Source organism: Aythya marila (genome assembly GCF_965140915.1).
Source record: "Aythya marila genome assembly, chromosome: Z".
NCBI classification, from domain to species: domain Eukaryota; kingdom Metazoa; phylum Chordata; class Aves; order Anseriformes; family Anatidae; genus Aythya; species Aythya marila.
This window is the reverse complement of record NC_139080.1, coordinates 39,294,882-39,315,879: the sequence shown is the minus strand read 5'-3', so window position 1 is coordinate 39,315,879 and position 20,998 is coordinate 39,294,882. Positions and strand designations below refer to the sequence as shown.

At 38.4% G+C, this 20,998-nt stretch overlaps 1 long non-coding RNA gene across 2 annotated transcripts in view; it reads right to left on the bottom strand.

Moving 5' to 3' along the window:
* The window catches only part of LOC309889588, a 36,115-nt gene extending 17,380 nt beyond the window's left edge, over positions 1–18,735 (bottom strand). Inside the window, exons 1-2 of one of the 2 annotated variants that reach the window (XR_014319260.1) lie at positions 18,672–18,735; positions 3,440–3,546 (exon numbers count right to left, since the gene is read on the bottom strand). This is a non-coding gene — a long non-coding RNA (uncharacterized lncRNA). Of the gene's footprint in view, positions 1–1,060; positions 1,168–3,439; positions 3,547–18,671 lie in introns of those variants that run through there. The other variant, XR_014319261.1, reaches the window with a different exon arrangement.
* Positions 18,736–20,998: the final 2,263 nt, after the last annotated feature.

Below are 20,998 nucleotides of genomic sequence, written 5' to 3'. Positions count from 1 at the left end.
CCTCACCATTTTTCTTTAACAGTTCTCTTTCCTGCAGAGTAAATAAATAACACACCATCTGGAGATTATGTTTTCCCTCACGGTCCTATGTGTATTATTTTGAAGTATCTTAAAGTGCCAATAACTTGACACATTTTTTTCTTTTTTTAATGCAAAGGCTTTTCAGACAATCTTTTCCCTGAAATTCTTGAGGATACCACTTGAAAAAAAAAAGGTACACATTTTCAGAAGACATGCTGATTGATTTGCAGGGTAAGATTTGCAGATCAAAACTGATTATTACTGCAGTTGTCCTGTTGTATGTAATCATATACAGTTCAAGTTTTGTACTGATTTTATACCACTTGTTATGAACCCCAGGTAAAAAATGGAAAAAAATAATGTAGTCCTTTAGCCAGTTGATTATGACTGTATTTGAATACCAAAATCTGTCATAAATAGTCATTAGGAGTGAAGGAGGAAGTATTATTTAATGAAGGGTATATTGGTAAGGAATTTTAAACTGCAACTCGATGAGCATTTCTTTTAGCAGCAGCATTGTTAGAGATTCCTACTCCTTGTATGTGTTCTTATCCTAATATAACTTTAACTCTACCCCTCACTGTCACACATGAAAGAGTTTCCAGCTCTAATGAGCCCTTATTTAGGGTTTAGTTCTATATAGTTAAATCCACTGGTCTAAAGACACAAACTGTTTGTGAGGCCATACAGTGATTTGGATTAGAGAGCCCTTCTGGGACACAGGAAAACTTGGAGAAAGACATAAAAAATACTTCACAGCCAGATCAGCTCCATGAGCTGTATTAACTCAAGAGATGGTACATGGATGCTTCAGAACATATGATTTTAAATTCATCAGGTTAAATTTCCCTGTGGATGAATTTTGCCTTAATATTTTAGCAAGGGGCTTTGTGTGGATTACCAACTCATTTCATACAATGATTGGGATAGTTTCTGTTTCTCTGATGAAGTATGGTAGAAAATAATCCAATGGATGTCAGACACTGGCTGGAGGTTCAACATACTACTGTAAATAGCAGTTGTCAATGTTTTGACATACATGGTCATGTAATATCCTTTCCTGCTTTTTTGCTTGTCTTCCTGGTTAAGGTAGTAGACAATACACACTCCACAAGATTGCAGCAGACATATTCCAGTGAGAGTAGGAGTGAACAGGACCTTCTCCAAACACTATCCCCATGTGTCTACTGCCTCTGTGTTGTCTTTGAAAGGGAGGTGTCCTTCACAGGAGCCTTAGCAGTTCTGGGTCTATGAGAGAAGAAAAACAGAGAAAGCAAAGAGACCTAGACTGTATGGGAATCCCACAGTGTTCCCACTCTCACAGGTTTACTTGTGATTTGTATTCTCCTGAAGGTGATTTAAGCCAAGAAAAATGGTATTACTCCCTACTACCACCATCATGGGCAAATAATGTGCCGGACTAGCATGATGCACTTCAATCATTGGAATTGTATATATATCAATATAATTAATTTACTATGCTTTGTGATCATTGGATGGAAGATCTTCAAGAAATACAGAGAAAATGTAGCTATTCATGAAGACTGTTAATACCAGGTAAACCTTAACACCCTGTAATGTGTCTCTGTTACTTTTCCCTTTTTCTGAGGAAAAACAAAGCCTAAAAAAAGATGCACCCACTGCAGCATAGTAAACTACAAAATGGGAACTGATCTGCCCCAAATAATTCATTTTACCTGCTCCTCTTTGCCATTTCATCATGTCACATAACATACTAAAAGAATGATTAACATAGCTGAGTAGTACTGTTATTGTCTCTGACTTTTTTTCGCCATTCCATGACTCAATGGTTTGTTCTAAGAACTTCTGAAGTAGCTTTGAAACCCTGCCAAGAATTTTTCTGTTTCACGAGTAATAAGTTAATTTATTTATTTTAACAGGCATATGATGTCATGCAGTGTTGCATTTAGACTGGATTTATTCAGATAAGATTATGAGATCATTGTACATCAAGCACAACCTACAACTCCTGGAGAAAAATTTTTGCTCACTTTGCTGTATGTGGAGAGAGAAATACAAATCTGTACCCAATTTTTGTAATAAATGATATTGCTAAGTAATTCCAACAATTGTAATCAGAAACTGTTCTGAGGAAGGACAGCAAAAGGAAGTTGCTTCAAACAGCCATCTGAGTGTTATACCATGTTGGTAGATGGTGACTTTTTTGCATGAATATTTTCACACTGGACACTCCCATGACCTCCGCCTGTAACCAGTCTAAAAACTGGCTTACTATTTCATGCCAGTTTCACCTGCATAACCTAGACTTGGCAAGAGCTAGAAATGATAGATAAAAAGTTGTTCTGTGATATGTGAGTCAGTCAGTGGAGCAGTTTTTATATAGGTAGAATATTTTATTTAAGAACATGACACAAAAATTTAAACGGTTTTGGACTAGTAGGAGGAATACTTTTCTCACAAAAATGATGTGAGTGAGTAAAAGGAAAGCAGTATCCTCTTTACTAGTGGAAACTCTTTATGAATTTGAACCTGTGAAGCAGTATGGTTTGATCATTTCCATATATTCTTGCATTTATTGAAAGGGAAGTTGGAAGACATTGTGAGGTAAGACTCTTAATGACGCTTTCTCCAGGCTCAGGAATGCCAGCCACTGCCATGTCAACTCTTTCCACACTGCTGATAAGGGACAACTGGAACTGTTTGAAGGACAAAGTAGATTCAGAGCTGTAGCATGCAATGGCACATATCTGTAAGTCCCTCACTCCTGTGCCTGAACACCATACACCAATTGATATATTTTTCAGTTACCTTTCCCATCAGGACAATATCTAAACAATGCAATACATGTCTCTTATTTGTTTGTTTGTTTATTAAATCTTGCATATATGTAGGGATTTCTTTGGTGTAAGAATACAATTCAAAATCTCAGCATTCAGTCTTCTGCCTAAGAATCTTCTTCCCAAAGAAGGACAGAACCAGGAGAGCTGGCCCAGCCTGGTCAAAGAGGTATCTTGTACCATACCACAGCATGTTCTAAGAATGTTACAAGAAGGCTCTCTTCAGGCACTTCGAGGTTTTGTTTCCTAACATTAGGCACATTACTTAAAGAAAGAGTAAAGCCTAAATTAGATAGCTGAATATCTACTGAAGAGAGCCAAAAGCATAAGGGTTCTTCAGACATTAAAAGAAAAAAAAAAAAAAAGGTTTTAAATAGCATCATTCCTCCAAATCAAAATTATTAATCTAAAAAGGCCCTACGAAATAGGGCACAAAACCCAAAACATATATCACATAAACACAGAGGTATCAGTCATATTCAGTATCAATGCTCAGAAAGGAGGGAACTGAAAATAGGCTTTACACAGTGCAGACTTGTCCAGCACTGTTGTACCATTCACACTGGTGAGTCCCAGTGACTGAGGAGAATCCTGCTCACCTGTATTGTCCTGTCCAGTCATACCAGGCTTAGTGGAATGGGTGACATTAAATGGGAATCTTCATATATGGCATCTGCATAATGGGTGACAAGGGCATCTTCAGCTCCTGGAATGGGAGACATTGAAGAGTACGCATGGCATCTTCAGCTTCTGCAAAATGACTTAGCTTTGCTGAATTCAGCCAGACTTGTTTTTCAGCTCATCTAAATAACCCCAAGCCATTTTTCAGCAGTGTTCAACAGAGCCTTCTTCATGTTCATGTAATAGTGTACCTACTTAGTCTTTAAAAAAGACCTTAAAAGTTCTTAACCTTTTCCTTTATTTCAGCTACTGATCAGTAACTATTTTGGAGGGAGATCTGCATTCATCACTCAACTTTGCTGCCTGATAAGGAGCAGGGGACCAGTTCATGGCCTGCTGTGTGTCTTTGCCTTGCCCTGTTAGTCAGTGCTGCCTTTTGTTAGTGTTTTCAACGTGTTTGCTGCCTGTGTGACATGGTGTGGAGAGGTAGGGAGGTCTGGTAGGATACGTGCTTCGAACACTGGTTGCCACATAATTCCTCAGGATAAACACTGAGCTCAGCTGTTGTAACAGCACACAAGAGTATGTGCTCTAGCAAAGATTTTTCTTGCTGAAACTAAGAATCGTGTTGTAGTCTTGACTAAAATCAGCAGAATGACAGAGATGTAAAAAAGGTTTAGTGAAAAGGAGAATCAGGCCTGCTCTTTAAAGTAATATATAGCTGCTCTAGAGGGGACTACTAGCATATTGCTTTTGTAGTCATTCATGAATAGGAGCTCTTCAGATTTGATGCTAAGGTAAAATGATTGAAAAGGCATGGCAGACTGGAAAGGAGACACTTTGAGTTCCAGAACAAGTCCCAACGCCCTGCCTTGCTTACTTAATGTGCAGGCTAATTAGGAGCATCATCTGATATCAGCTCCAAGGAGAAACATTTTCCTCCTTTGAAAATAGGTCAGGAGGAAACCTGAAATCTCCTTGTCTACCTGGCTGCTGTGTTCACCAGCCCAGGCAGCCTTACTCAGAATATCTTCTGGGAATGAGAACAAAATACTGGCAAAGGGAATGTCAGTGCTCTCTCTGCTAAAGTCATTTACGGGTTTTGGCTTTCTGCTCAGAACAAATGACTCTCAGGTTTGCAGACACAGTGTTGTAAGGGTCTGATTAATTTATTGAGTAAACCAGAGAAGTGACGGGAAGCAGCTGGTGGGAGAGGACTCCTTTGAGCTGGCTGGGGAGATGGTGCAAGGTGTGGCTGCCACGGCAGTGCTCAGGTGATTCAGCAGAAGCTCCTATTGTCACTGGATTTAACAAGTCATACAAAGGCAGCTTGTGTTTCTTTTTCTATTTTCAATCTTTTCTTCCAGCTGCACCAGTGAAAAAAACACTGTAATAACATGAATGAGTCATGCCTCAAACTGTTTTGAAGTCCTAAGGCAGATCTGAGCATTAGGCTACTCCTTCTTCCATGATGATTTGGTTGTAAAAACTAATGCAGAACTGCTGAACACTTGTTTTGAGAAGTTGCAGCAGGAAACAACCTTGATCAAACAGGAACATGCATCTGTGTATTTGAGAGCAGGGCTAGTCTCTGTCACGACTCAAAGACTATTTGTGTGCAGTGCCCTGTTCACTGCAGTGATGCTCAGGCCAGACTCTCAGAAGAAAGAGTTCTGAAGCCTTGATTCACACAGAGCTACACCCATGCACAAAAAAACAAGCAATAAACTTGTTTTTGTACACAAGCATGTACCTACTTAGGCAGTTGCAACAAGTGCTTTCTTAAAATAGGCATCAGCAAGTGCATTTGGAAGCATTGCAAAGTTTCAAATCCAAGTCCTCAGGGTGACCTACCTCCTTTCTACACAGCAGGGAAAGGAGTAGATTTCAATCTACGGTGCACAAAGGCTGTGGTAAAGATGGAGTTGTGCTCAGAAAGAGATGCTTTGAACATCTACAGAACAGGACAACCTTTTTCTCCTCGTCTCCTGAACTTTCTCTGTGCCTACTGCTCCATCTCAAATTACTTCCCTTCACTCTCCCCCCTGATTGTGCTACAAGCAGGTGACACTAGATAATGGATTTGAAAGTCACAGAAAGTCACAGCTGACTTGTTGAGTTCAGGACTCCCTTGCAGCTGTCTGGCATCTGCCACATGTTGTCTTGCATGGACCTGAGGAGGGGGCGGCAGGGCCAGCTGCCACCATCCTCCTTTCAATGCTCTGAAGCAAGTCCTGGCAGCCCCAGGGAAGTGGATTAGGGGAAAGACAGGTGTCTGTGACCATTAAGAACAACAAGGCTTTCTGTGTTGTTAAACTTGCTAGGTCTACTTTGTCCTGCTGGACTGTGGCAGCTCAGGACAGCTGGGTAATGCTTTGTTTTTTCCAAAAACTGTCCCTGTGAGTGATGGAGGCTCACACCCAAACACAAAATCTGCCCCATCTACAAAATGTGCTTGATCCCACAAGAAGAAAAAAAAAAAAGGAAAAGAAAAAACAAAAAAAGAAAAAAGAAAAAAGAAAAAGGAAAAAAGAAAAAAAAGCATTCAGTCATGTGGTTTTGACTGTATTCAGCTTACAGTGAACTGGTGCTTTCTAATTACCCCGATCAGTACCTGTAGCTTCCATTAGGAAGAGAAACCTCTCTGGTTTGTATGGTAGTGTTTGAGACCATTTTAACATGGTCTCTGCTGCTTCCAGCTTCATTTATCATGGTTGGGTGAATGTACTTGAAGGGTAGAGGGGCCCTATATAAAACCTCAGATTTCTGCATTTTGATTGCTAGATTGCATCTTGAAAGGTTTTATAGTCTGCAAACAGAAAGTGAGTACATGTCCTGGAATATGGCCTTAGACTGGAGAATTCATCTTTCCTTAGAGGCTTCCTACAGCAAATGATCACTGATGTTTCCTGAGTGCACAGAGTAACTCCAGTATCTCCTGTCTCTATCCTCACATATCTTAACATAAAACAGACAAACACACAACAACAACAACAACAAAAAAAAACACTGTCCAGGTGAGCACAACAAAATCTTGCTGAATTTGGATGTGTGCAGATTAGAGCCTCACTCCTTTGAGTAAGCAAGACTTCACAAGCTGCCCACCCAATCCAGAGCTGATGTGTGTGTCCTTTCAAGCCACAGCCTGAAGGACCACAGGGTGTGGGGAGAGGAGGCAGAAGCAAGAGCACCCTAGGAAGCAGGCAGTGTTTCCAACATGCTTGCTCTGGCTCAGGGCTTTGAAAAGGAGCTTTAAAAAGCCACACTGCCAGCACAGATGAATGTCACAGTGTGAAACAGATTGCTTTAGTCACCTTTTTGGCACGTAAACATCCAAACTCCCCCTCTCCCTTTATACAAAATAATATTGTTCATTAGGATCAGTAGATGATGTTTTTTCTTCCCTTTTTAGTAATCAGTAAAAGAAAAAATGCAATGTGAACGAATAAATAAATAAACAAATACTTAAATACAGCCTTCTAATTCCCAGTGTTGTGGCTTTTACACTATGAATCACTTTTACTTTTGCACAGAGATCTCAAGGGTCCAAGTCTCCCATGTTCCACGGGCATCTCTGATTTTAACTTGTGGTGTCTTCTGCTAGTGTGCCCCCACTAGATCTGTCTGTTACTGCCTCAGAAAAAGTTATCAGGAGCTTCTTTCTCCTCAAACCATGGCATTATGTCTGTGATATCTGGCTCATCAAAGGTCTGAATTCAAAATATTTATGCTACTGATAAAAAATCATTTTGTTGATTCACTGCCCAGCACATAAAATTAGTTGAAATTGAACTTTCTGAAAATAAAGCATTTGAATTTTTTTCACATCTATGCTGATGGCTATTATCTAGCTCTTACCAAATCTACACGCAAATTAAATGAATTGCTTAGAAAATAAAAGACTGTCAAAAAGCTGATCCTTGTGGAAAGGGTGGAAGAGCACTCTACAACATCTGTGTTGCCACTGAGCTCTACAGCAACTCCATGAAAACATTCTGTAGGCAGGTAAATATGTTCCTCACATGTTCCTGGCATTGTGTGATGTGTACACGGTGGCACTATGTAGAGGCAGGCCAAGCCTGAGAGCTTTGGCCAGTGTAGATGTCCTGGAGGATCTATAAAATTATGAATGTAATGAGCCAGGAAGGGTTCTTTGTCATTTCTTCCAATATGAGAGTTAGGGGGAGCCAAAATAGGGCTGGATTCAGCACAAAGGAGCCGAGCTCCATTAAGCAGGGAATGGTCATGGTGTGGAAGGGTACCAAGGTAATACATGGGCTGAAGGATTAATTCATGGAAATAATAAATTCATGGAAAACCCCAGAGGAACAGTTAGTACACAGAAACCATGACAGAATCAGGAGTTCTGGGAACAGAGGAGAGTTAGAAGCTTCAAGAAGGGTTCTAGAAGGAAGAGTCAAAGATGCTGGTCTTCCTCAGTTTATGCTGATGGCCCCACTACCAGGCAGGATATTAGGCTAGGTAGACCTCTGCTCTGGTCCAGAAATGCTCTTTTTATTTATACAGATGCAAAAGTACATAACCTATTTTGAAATAACAAGACATAGAATATTCCTTTGAAAAAATACCTTAGGAATATTTTTGAAGATGACAGAAGTGGCAGAGGATCTCAATTTTCCCACTTGCATATCTATTTATTACTTTTTTTATAGCTTTTTAATAAAATATTGCTCTTTCACTAACTTCTCACAAACTAGTAATGTGTTTAAATATCTGCAAAACAAAAGACCATCTCACCAGCTGTAGTGGTGTATCTGCAGTTCTAGGACGAGCATGGCCCTGCCCATTGTTGTGTAGCTTTAAACTGATTGTCTCTGAATTGTGACTCTTTGAGCAAATGGAGACTATCACAAAGGAAACAAATAACTGCAGAGGGAGAGTGGAGCAAACTTTCTAAAGTGTGTATATTTAGGCAATGAATAATGACATTGCTGGTGGGTCTATCATGAATTGGGACTGGCCTTTATCATGGGTGAGAAATTTTGTATAGGCCTTTAACATAAGTTGTAAGTAATCGGTAGTATATATACTTTTTTTAGGAATTGGATGGAGTAAGAAGGAAAATGCCATACAAAATGTAGGTAGAATGATTTCTAGAGGCAGTTTCTGCCTTTACAAGCTTTCCCACACACATTTTAGTACCTGTGACTCACCAGGTATGGAGGCTGATATTAATTGATAGTACCAATGCTTTCATGACTGCCCATTGAATTAGTGGCTCAGTGTTTGTGTGCTCAAAGGAAGATGTCATTGGTAACTGCTTCTAACTAAGTCCCACTAACTTTGGTGTGTGTAACTGCCCAATTACATAAGCAGCCTTTGTGATGGCTTATCTTTTGCTGGGCTCCCCAGCAAAAGAGGGACGTGGAGCTACTGGAGGGAGTTCACAGAAAGGCTACGAAGATAATGAGGAGACTGGAGCACCTGACATACTAGGACAGGCTGAGAGAGCTGGGCCTGTTTAGCCTGGAAAAGAGAAGACTGAGGGGAGACCTCATCAATGTGTATAAATATCTGAGGGGAGGGTGTAGAGAGAATGGAGCCAGTCTCTTTTCAGTTGCGCCCAGTGACAGGACGAGAGACAATGGGCACAAACTGAAGCATAGGATGTTCCAGCTGAATATGAGGGGGCATTTTACTGTGAGGGTGACAGAGTACTGGAACAGGTTGCCCACAGAGGTTGTGGAGCCTCCTTCTCTGGAGATATTCAAAACCCACCTGGCTGCCATCCTTTGCTCTAGGTGATCCTGCTTGGCAAGGAGGGTGGACTAGGTGATCTTCAGAAGCCCCTTCCAACCCTGTCCATTCTGCGATTTTATGGGAGAGCATTAGTAGTCCAGAGCAATGTTTTCTTATCTCATGAGGCAATGAGTAACCAAGGTAGACTTGGCATGGTCTTCAAGAGTAGAATAACTTTCATAAGACAGATCAACAAGGTTAAAACCAGGAAGGATGACTTCCATTCTTAAGTCATGGCCTGTTGTATAAACAGTAGCACACGTGAATTTTTACAACAAGCACTGATCAGTGCGGTTAATTACTGTAACTGGCATAATGTCACAAGTTTGTAATTAACCTGGAGCACATTTTGTTGTCAACACACTTTATGTTGGCTCACAATAAAACAGGATAAATAATGGGAGAGCCATGATGTGTGTGTATATATATATATATATAAAACATATATTATTATATTTTATTATATATTATTATTGTACATACATTATAATAAAATATAACTCACATGTTGAATTTGTTTGCTGTCTAAATCATAAGAAACTGAAGGCAGAACACAATGTCGAACTTTTTTTTTTTTTTTTTTTTTTTTTTTTTTGAGCATGATTTCTATAAAAGTAACTGAGAATTGTGATAAATGGTATGTTATCATAGAATAATAGCATGGTATGCTTGAAGGGACCTTAAATATGACCTGGTTTCAACCCCTCTGCCATGGACAGGAACATATTCTACTAGAACAGGTTGCCCAAAATCCCATCCAACCTGGCCTTAACACTTTCAGACAGGGAATCCACAGCTTTGCACAATGTTTTCCAGTGTCTCATCACTCTCATTGTAAAATATTTCTTTCTTTTATCAAACATAAATCTCTCCTGTTTCAGTTTATAACCATTACTAATTGTTCTGTAACTACAGGTCCTGGTAAAAAGCTTTTCTTCATCTTTGTAAAAGCCACCTTTTATAAAATAATGAAAAACTTCAGTAAGATTTCCCCAGAACCTTCTCTTCTCCAGACTAAACAGCCCAATCTCTCTCAGTCTGTCTTCAGAGGAGAGGTGCTCCAGCCCTCTGATCATTCTCATGACCCTCCTCTGGACCTGCTCTAACAGGTCCACATCCTGGGGGGCCAGACTCCAGGTGGGGCCTCATGAAAATGGAGTAGAGCAGGGGGAGAATCACCTCCCTTGATGCAGACCAGGATATAATTGGCTTTCTGGGCTGCAAACACATATTGCCAACTTATGTCCAATTTGTCATCCGTGAATATCCCCAAACCATGCTCTTCAATTCATCACCCAAACTGTACTGATATTAGGGATTGCTCTGACCCAGCTGCAGCACCTTGTTGGCCTTACTGAACTTCAAAAGGTTCACATGATTCCACCTCTTAAGGCCTTTCTTCCCTCTTAAGGCCCTCCCTTCCTTCTGTTGTAGCAACTGCATTACTCAGTTTGGTGCTGTCCACAAGCCTGCAAGGGAGCACTCAATCCCATTGTCTATTTCAGTAATAAAATATTAAACAGTACTGGTCCCAGTACAGACCCTGAAAGTCACCACTCATTATAGGTTTCCATTTGGACATTGAGCCATTGATTGAAATTCTTTGTATATATATATCTTTGGATATATCCAACCAATTATTTATTTATCCATTGAATAAGCCATCCATCAAATCTATATCTCTCCAATGTAGAGGAAAGAGCGTTGTGGGGAACCATAACAAAGGCGTAACAGAAGTCCACCACTGGCAATATTGCACTTTCTCTGTACCTTGCACTTGTTTGATTTACTTACTGATAGTAGTAATTTAATTACCCTGAGAGACACAGAATCCAGTTGCATAGCCTTGTAATTGATATGAGTACATGAATGAGTTACTTTTTAGTGGTTACTGTAAAACAAACTAATAGAAAACTAAGAAAAACATTCCCCAATTGTAATGGGAAATTTGACCAAGTCAGAGCATGCTGATTAAACTTCTACTTATGGGAAACCATCTCAGTTCTCTAACTCTGAAAGAAGCTAGGAAGATAACAGATCATGTTAGTTTATTAATGTAGGTAGTGAAAACTGGAGGAGAAATATACCTATGTCATATGAAGTTTCATCTACAAAAATTGGATTTTATATAATCTTTCTCTCTTCTGCATTACATATTTAATTTGAATTACAATTTAATTTTGAATTTACAGCTTACTTCCAATGAAAAAGCAGCATGTCAGTATAAAAGTAACTTTTCAGAGGAGTATTAATTTAGATCAGTTTAAAACCCTCGCTGTGAAAATCATCTGATATACTGGTACTCTTTTCTTGGTTAATTGTCTAAGTCCATTGTTCTGTCTGAGCAAATGTTCTAGGTTTTATAACTAAAACACAGAACTACAAATTTGGAAGATTCTCCTCTTGCGCTCTATGATTTAATAAGCTCTCCTGTGAAACTTCTCCAGGTCTTTCAGTAATGAAATCTATTCATATTTCATCTTATTAAAAAGTAATCTGACTTTTTCATTGAAAATATATAACTCATATATTTTAGAATTAGATTATCAGGGCAAGAAAAAGAAACAAGAACCAAAGTGGAAGAACAGAAAACACTCTCTTAGAAGAGAGTAAGCTGAAAAGAAGGTAAGAGATGTTTATAATAGGTTCATCATTAATTTTAATCAAGTAGAACATTAAGGAAAAGAAAATCCACAAAAGAGCTGAGAATTTCTCAATTCTGTAGTACATTACTTTTATAGACATGAAACTAGTTTTCAATGGAGGAACATGTCCAAAACCAGAATAATGAAATGGTGCCCTGCCATCTGTGGGAAGATTCCCTTAAACCTTTACTGTCTGATCTGTTGACTCTTTGGGGCATGTGGTCACTTGCCTTGACATGGTCTGTTCTTCACAAAGGGTTTGACACTGAACTTGCTGAAAATGAAACACCTCATGTTTATGGTATTTGGTGAGAAGGAACAAGATTAGTCAAACATCTAATGGTTAAGTGTTTTGATGGGTGAGACTGTTCATGTGTATAAGGGCAAGCATGCACTTTGATGTTCACCTGATCCAAAGTCTCCACTTGTCATTTGCACAGCCTCTACTGCAAATTTTTGCTGGCTGCAGTTTGCTGGCTGTTTTTGTTGGTGGCTCTTTGTAGGCCACAAGAGCCTACATCTTCTGAAGTTTTAATTTCACACTCACAAAATCTCAGAAAAAAATATTATCATACTGTATGCTTTGATGAATTCCTAAAAAACACTGTGAAATAGTAATAGAAGATGAAGATACAATACAGCTTGATGTAGTTTTTTTCCATTTATGGGTCTCAAGGTAGTAATATTCGCATATAGCAGATGAGGTAACAAGAGTACAGAGAGTTGAAGTGTTCTATCTAAATTCACCCAACATGTTAGACCCGAGTCTCCTAAGTAGTAGCAGTCCCTTCTCCATGCAGCAGGCCAGAGTACTCTCAAATACATTCAAGGGGGCTCTTTAGACAAATAACCTAGCAGGATTTCTCAAAGACTGAAACAGAGCTTACTTCCATTTTTCTATCTTTTCCTATGAATTGTTTTATCTCACTTTTCTGCATTTTTTTTTAATTCAGTTTGTCTTTGAACTTCTCTTTCTGACTGAAGGTGAAGAGCAGAGCCCAAATGTCTGCTGGAAATTTGCTTACAAATTACAAAAAAACTACATTTTTATCTCACTGTGCTAAGTATGGATATGAGAAAGAGTAAGAAGCAATGAATTGTATTAAGGGGAGGGAAAAATAGTAGAAGTGATAACTCAGAGACATCCAGAACTTTTGGGAACTCAGAATCTGAAGTACTCTAAATTAATACAGAAAAAAAAAAAAAAGTCATCATCATCTCATTAATGTGTATAAGAAGCAACCGTTCTGAAATCTTAAGTTGGAGTTCCAATATATAAAATGTTTACATACATATTTTATCACTTGAAGCTTCAAGAATATATTTGTCTGAGGTCTATCCTTTCAAAGCAGATGCTATATTTGCATGATAGATAATCAATGATTTTAAGAGCACTGAATAGTGTGAAACTTAAGTTGCTAATTTAGCAATATTATTGTTGACTACCAATAAAAAGTATGGATGGAGAAAGAAGAGGTTTTTTTTTGTTTGTTTTGTTTTAATTGTCTGTGTCAAAATTGAAACAAATGTATATATCTTCTGATTTCTAAAATATATCATGCTATTGAGTTTTATTTGCAGTCCTGTCCTGTCCTGATCAGGATGTTAATATAGTAGAAGTAGAACTACATTTTTTCTGGCCTAGCTCGAAGAACTGAAGACCTTATTAATTCATGTGCTTTTGTAACACTTAAGGTTTCTTTGCTGATTTGAGGAGTTTGTGTAGTTCAAAAAAAAAATGCATTATTTTGACTTATGTCCTGTAGTACTGCTGCTGAGTTTGAAGAGTGGTTGTAATGTCAGCGAGGTAATGTCAGCTTATGTCAGGGTGTAATGTCAGCTTCACTGTTATCTCCGCTTGGTCTCTGGTTCCATTCTACAAAAGGGGCAAATGAAACCTGTGTCTTTTGAAAAGTTCAGAAAAACTTTTAAAAAAATTGATCATGTTCTGTTAGAAGTACAGGTATGCTGAAATTCCTCAATGGAAAAATCATTTGTGACTTACTAGAATACTCTCACATAATAATCACTAAGTGAGTTTGAAGTGCCTAAAACTGACCATGGTTGTTGCTGACATAGCTAAGGAAAAGGTTGTTTGCCAAACTGACTTAAAACAGCTACATTTGATGGGTACTGGTATGTGTCAGTATTAAAAGATCTGTGAGAGTATCATCCATGTTACTTATGTTTTCATTTATAGTAATGAAATTGAAGACTGCTTAGCATATGAATGATACTACAGAAATCAAAATATGGCTCATAAATATATGTTCATATGCCCAAGGAAGACATAAATGAAAATTCTGAATCTGAACATCATACAAATGTTAGTTAGGCTCAGATGGGGTAATGAACTTCATGTCTTTCCTTTGTATGACAAAAGTCTGATCTCATTTGCACAGTTTTTGAGAGTATGTTCTTTAGGGTCTGTATGATTTGCAGTGGTGAAAATACAATTAAGTTTCCTAGATCTAATATCTTGCATCTCTGAAAGATTTAGAACGTGCTCCAAACAATGACTAATTTAAATTCTGTGCTACTCTGTGTTAGAAGAAAGGATGATTTAATCATGTTTTACTGTCAGAACCTTATCAGAAGGCTTCAGAAAAAAAAAACTTTTTCTCTACACCACTGCTCAGTTTCTCCAACTTAAATGCATGTATTGTGTTTACATGAAGACAATGGAATATGTTCTTCATAATTAGAACAAGATGAAAACTAAAAGGAAAATTAAATCTCCAACAAAACCTCACTGACAGGAAAAAAGAAGAAAGAAAAAAGAAAAAAGAAAAGGGAAAAAAGGAAAAAGAAAAAAGAAAAGGGAAAAAAGGAAAAAGAAAAAGGAAAAAAAGGAAAAAGAAAAAAGAAAAAAGAAAAAAGAAAAAAGAAAAAAGAAAAAGAAAAAAGAAAAAAGAAAAAAGAAAAGGGAAAAAAGGAAAAAGAAAAAAGAAAAGGGAAAAAAGGAAAAAGAAAAAGGAAAAAAGGAAAAAGAAAAAAGATAAAGGAAAAAAGAAAAAAGGAAAGCAACAAGCCAACAAACAGGCCAAGGTTTGAAATGTTTTTTAAAGTAGCCTATGGAAGAGACTTGGTGCTTGACAGAAAAAAGAGATCCCCCAATTTTTGGATTTAGCTACTACATGAAGTTCAAAACTTAGGAAATATTTGGATTTCATGAATATTTTAGTGTCAGTTTCTTCACTAAAGTTGACAGGACTCATCAGCAGGTTTCAGTGCAGTCTGGGATTGTTCCAGTGCTGCCTCCCCACCTTCCTGCATCACTGTTGGACATCGAACCATTTTGGTGTAGCTCAACCCAAGGGAAAAAAAATAATCAAACAAACACAAAAGCATGGTCAGATGTAGTTTTGAATGCATTGCTGTTGTTAGAACATTTTAATGAAGAAGTCTTAGAAAGCTGGAATTCTGTCAGAAGACAGGCAAGGGTCTGTGCATTCAAATGACAGTTATCCTCTTCTGGTTATTTTTCTAAAACATGTTCCTGTGTTAACACCTACATGACCTCTCTGATTTTCCTGTTGAATTTGACTAACTGACTTCTGCATCTTGCCCTGGGGATTCAGCATAGAGGCTGCAGATTCCCTCCAGTGCTTGCCAGTATATCCATGTCCCTCCTACACCAGGAGCCCAGAATTGGACACACCACTCCAGGTGTGGTCTTGTCACCGAGTAGAGGGGAAGGACAACATCCCTCCACCTGCTGTTAATACTTTGCCTAATACAGCCCAGGATACCATTACCTTTTTTAGGGACAGGGGCACATTGCTGTCTCATAGTTCAACTTGGTGTCCACCAGGACCCCCAGGTCCTTTTCTGCAAGCCTGATTTCTAGCTGGCTGACCCTCAGCATGTACTGGCGTCTGGGGTTTTTCATCCCAATGTGCAGGACTTTGCACTTTTCCTTGTAAAACTTCATGAGGTTCTTGTCAGACCATTTCTCCAACCTGCTGAGGTCCCTCTCAATGGCAGAATGACTCTCTGGTGAGTCAGCCACTCTATTTTTTTTGCTGTTTCTAAGGAAAATGTCTGTTGGTTGTCCCTCTGCTTTTGAAATTAATGAGACCGTGATACTTCGCAGATTTTGTTGTAAATGGAGATCTTGCATTAACATATGATTAAATCTTCGTATTGCCATCTGCTGATAGCAGCTAAAACTGCAGCTTCACAAGAAGTGTTTTCATTGCCTGGAGTTTCTAACAACAAATGATAATTCATATAGTTTAACAAAGGCTCCATCCTTGTGTAGAGTGAAAGACCTAGAAGCTAGTGATATGACAACATGCATCAGCACTGCTTATTTTTCTAACTTTGCGCATTTTTACAGATTGAGTGATATGCTAGATATATGAAGACACTTTTGTGACACTTTTCATTATTGGGATGGTCAAAATATAACATAAATAAAAAAATAATAGTCTTCCATAATTTTTCAGAAGTTAGAAGTATTAAGTCAATTTATGTACTTTGACAGATATGCATGGAGAGCTCAAATTTATATGTGAATTTTGCACCAAATAGAAAAATATGTATATGATAACAAAACTAATATTCTCTCCCTGAATTTGAATCAATGGTCTTGGTTAGGAATGTGTGACACAGTATATCAGGCACAGAAAGTGGACAGTGAAGCCTCCAAAGCCTTAGGAAGAATTAGGAAACATTAGAAGAAAAATAAATGAAACCCCTCTCCATGCCTTGTGTTCAATCGCCTTGCCTCATTTTGCAGATGGCTCTAAAGCAGACACAGGATTTAGAGTACCAGGACCACCACTGGTATTAAACCTTTGATTATGGCATCATATCATGGCAATGCTAGAGTCAGAAGTGTGAGTCTGTTTTTTTCCAAGGATCTTATCTCAATAAATGATGACAGAAAGCTGCTGTGTTTATGGACAAGGTTGAGGGTACTCTGAAAAAGCTCTTCCAAGATTGCCTTTGTTTTTCAGCAATGGTTTAAGCCTATGCAATGAAAAGCTCACTGACAAGTCATAGCTTTAGAGTTTTCTGTAATTTATTCAGTAGCTGATGATCTGCATTTTGTCCAGCTCATATTAATTTGGAGACAGGCTTTTTAAAATTTTATCTTAACTTGTTCTGTGTATTTGATACAAGTATATTTATTTCCCTTATCAAATGAATTTTTGGATATTCTGAAGAGACCAGGAATAATGTAGGAGACCCAACCTGCAGTTGACTTACAAAAAATTAACATATTGTATGAGTTTGTCCAGGGCTGCCAAATAATAAAAGTTATTTCTGTTAAGCAGCTGCTCAGGTGATGAGCAGAGAATGAACTAATAGTATCAAAGTTTTTGCCAATGAAGGGATATTCACATATCAAAGACTGATACTATCATTGACACTACTTGGCTTCCACCATTTTAGTTCAATAACCTAAGGCTGAAAGTATATGGAAGTTAAAGTAGGTTTTCTTTACTGTAGAGTTCTCATAACAAACCTCAGTCAAATGGGTCTTATGAGAAATCTGCCATATCAGTAGTTGAAAAGATTCTAAATAGTGAGTTTCTGCTTTTTTTTTTTCTTTTTTTTTCCTTCATGAAAACATTTTTCTTGATGCCCAAATTGCCTTTTTATGTAGTTATACATATATTTTTATAGTGTCTACTGCAAGAAAAAGATTTGTTCTAGTACTAAACTTTTCCCAATCATCAAGGCTAGAAAAGACCTCTAAGATCATATAATCCAACTATATCACCCACTAACCCATGTCCCTAAGTTCTAGGTCCCACATTTCCATAAACACCCCCAGGAACGGTGATGCCACCACCTCCCTGAGCAACCTGTTCCAATGCCTGACTACTCTTTCTGAGAAGAAATGTTTCCAAATTTCCAACTTAGATCTCCCCTGGTACAACTTGAGGCCATTCCGTTTAGTCCTATTACTAGTTACCTGTGAGAAGAGTCCAACCCTTAGCTCCCCACAGCTTCCTTTCAGGTAGTTGTAGAGAGCAATAAGGTCTCCCCTGAGCCGCTTCTTCCCCAGACTAAACAACCCCAGTTTCCTCATCTGCATCTCATAAGACTTGTGTTCCAGGCCCTTTGCCAGCTCCTTAGCCCTTCCCTTGACACACTCAGGGGTTTCAATGTCCTTCTTGTACCGAGGGGCCCAAAACTGCACACAGTACTCAAGGTGCAGCCTCAGCAGAGCAGAGGGATGACCACCTCCCTGGTCCTGCTGGCTACACTATTCCTGATACAAGCCAGGATGCCATTGGCATTCTTGGCCACCTGGGCACACTGCCAGCTCATGTTCAGGTGAGCATCAATCAGCATCCCCAGATCCTTTTCCTCTGCATAGCTTTCCAGCCAATACTTCAAAAAATTTGTTGGTATTCTTCAGTTGTTTAACCTTATCCTCTTGGGATTCTTTTAGCTCCTAGGAGCAGGCACTGATCAAGTACATGGGCAGTGTTATGAATAATCTTTAACTTAGCAGATGAGGAATTTGTCACTGAGTTGACTACTAGTAGCACTGTTCTAGATTACTGCCCTTTGTTTTTATTATATCCACTTGATTTTACAGGCACTGTGAAGCAGAGAGGTATTAATAGACCTATTCCTTTTGCTGAATGTAACATGCCCTCAGTCATTCCACAGAATTTGCTTTTGTACCTCAGGGTTTTAGTATTTTGCTGAAGCTTCATATTCAAGGTTTTAAATTCTATCTCCTGATCATGAAGAAATAAGTTTCTGGTAGCTTTCAGTCTATGCTTTTCCCTACAGAAAAAGATGGGTTATTGTTAGTTTTATAGTGCTTACCACTTACCAAGTCAGCGGAGGAACCAGACTGGAGTACAAATCTGAGTTGGGGAATATGGAGGGCTTGTTTTGCTCTGATCCTAATGCTCCGAGAATATGCAATGGTCAAAGTCCACAGAGGGGAATGACTGAAGGTGATTACAACCTTTCCTATTCTTCTGGCATGCACAATGGTGAGGAGAACTTTGAGCTCTGCCACCTGTGCCTGCTAAATCCTTTGCAAACAAGCAGCCTGAAAAATGTAATGAAACTTTGTGTGGAAAGCAGACAAAACTGAATGCTACTTTCTTTGATGGAGTGTTATATAGTGTAGGGTGTTTATTGCAGATTGAGTACATTAAAGTGGATATAGCATTTAGGAGGACTTGGTATGTGTTTTACATGGGACATTGAAGGCTGTGAAATTTTAAATTCTGAGGATTTTAGTGCTCACAAGTGCATTCTGTCTAAAACAGTGCAGGCTAAGACTTCTGGTCATGCCTTTTAATCTCTTCAGCTGCACTTACTATAGTAATAAGTACTTCAAGGCCTGCAACAATCATGTAAGAAACAATGTTTTTTTTTTTTTTTTTTTTTTTTTTTTTTTTTTTTAATTCTCATCTCAGACAAAACATGCAATAAGGTTTCACTGAGGTGTAAATCTGGAGTGAAGCCATAGCTAGGCAGCAAGTACAATTATCTGAGCACTGTGTCCATTCATCAGCATAGCAAGTGCTGTGAGCAGTCAGAATAGCAGACAGTGCATGATATCAGATGTTGCTATTAAAGAAAACAGCTGTATTCATGTAGCCAGCCATTCATTTTAGGTAGGATAATGCTGAGATTATGATTCCAAGTAGAAAAGAGCATTATAATTAAAATAAATATACATACACGCACTTTCATATAAACTTCCAAATGCCTGTGGCTTCAAATTTTCAGACCTAATCTAAAAACCAGAATATATGTGATGGAACATCACAGATTCAGTGATCGAGAACAGTTCAGATAAGTTCCTTTAAACCATATATGCTACCCAAATTCCTTGTGATGTACAATGACAGACATGAAAATCTTTAAACATGGATTCTTCATGAGACTTCTAATGCTTTTCCTCTGAACCAGATAATCATATTTACCAGTAGAGCATAAAGCAGATAAGTAGAAATAAAAATACACCTTGCATTACTTTTCACTTAAATTCCAGGTTTTAAGTGAATCTTAAAAGACATTATTTCAGAAATGCCAGAAAAGCCTCAGGTAGCACCAGAAACAATACTTGAAAAGCTCATTTGGAATTTCATGAAGGTTCTTGACTTAGCTGTTAGATTTGCCTTTTCATTTGCTGCCCATAGACTTCTACCCAGGCAAGAATTTTTTTTTTTTTTTTTTTTTTTTTTTGAACTATGCTTACCAGTGTGACATCAGCACAAGGTTATTTGCCTTTCTGTTACAAGGTAGTGTCTAATCACTGTTCAGGAGCTGATCATGTTACTTTGGAAGTCAATAAGCAAAAGTGATGCAAGTCAACTTTTATTTTTTTTACACAAAATTAATTTATGATATTTGTCACCTGAAGGTGGCTGCCCAGCCAGGGACTCCTTGATGTCTCTGTCACTGCCCTGATCTTGCCCTGATGAAGGTTCATGCCCCTTGGGGCAGTTTTGACCCTCCTGGGGCTGCCCTCATCCTGCCCTGATCCCTCCTGGTGCGACCTCCTGCTGCTCCCAGACATGATCAGCGTAACCATTCACTGAGCTGTGAAAGGATGTGAGATAATGAGGATGTTAGGTACAGACTTACTATTAATGCAGTTCAGGCTCATCTGACTCATTTGGATGCAGCAGGTTAGGGAAGGGCTGACATAAGTATTGCATTACATAGAAAAAGGCCTCTTCAGTAGCACAGCTACAGTTCCATGATTTCTGCTTGCTTTCACACCCTCATCCAGAACTACCTGATTTTACCATATGATTCAGTAGAGCAGGATATGAATTTTGTGTACCTGAAAGTAAAAAATCCATGCTGAAAAGAGTCACCTTGGCAAAAAAGCTCTGCTAAAAGATCATTTATTGCCTTAAGTTTTAGTGTATATTTGGAAACCAATGGAAAATGCACCTTGAACCATGGAAAATCAACAAATAGAGCATTTAATCTTGTTAGAATCTGAGTGCAGCTGATGTGCAGCATTGTCAGGAAAGAAACTACAGTGATTATTTGATCATTAATGGGTTGTGGCACTGTATCTTAAATGTTAATTGCAAGCAAAATTGAACCTTGCAAATTAACTGAGGCACTAATATTTGTACCAAACATAATGATATCACTGTTCTTTAATGTCATCTTTTTTTCTTT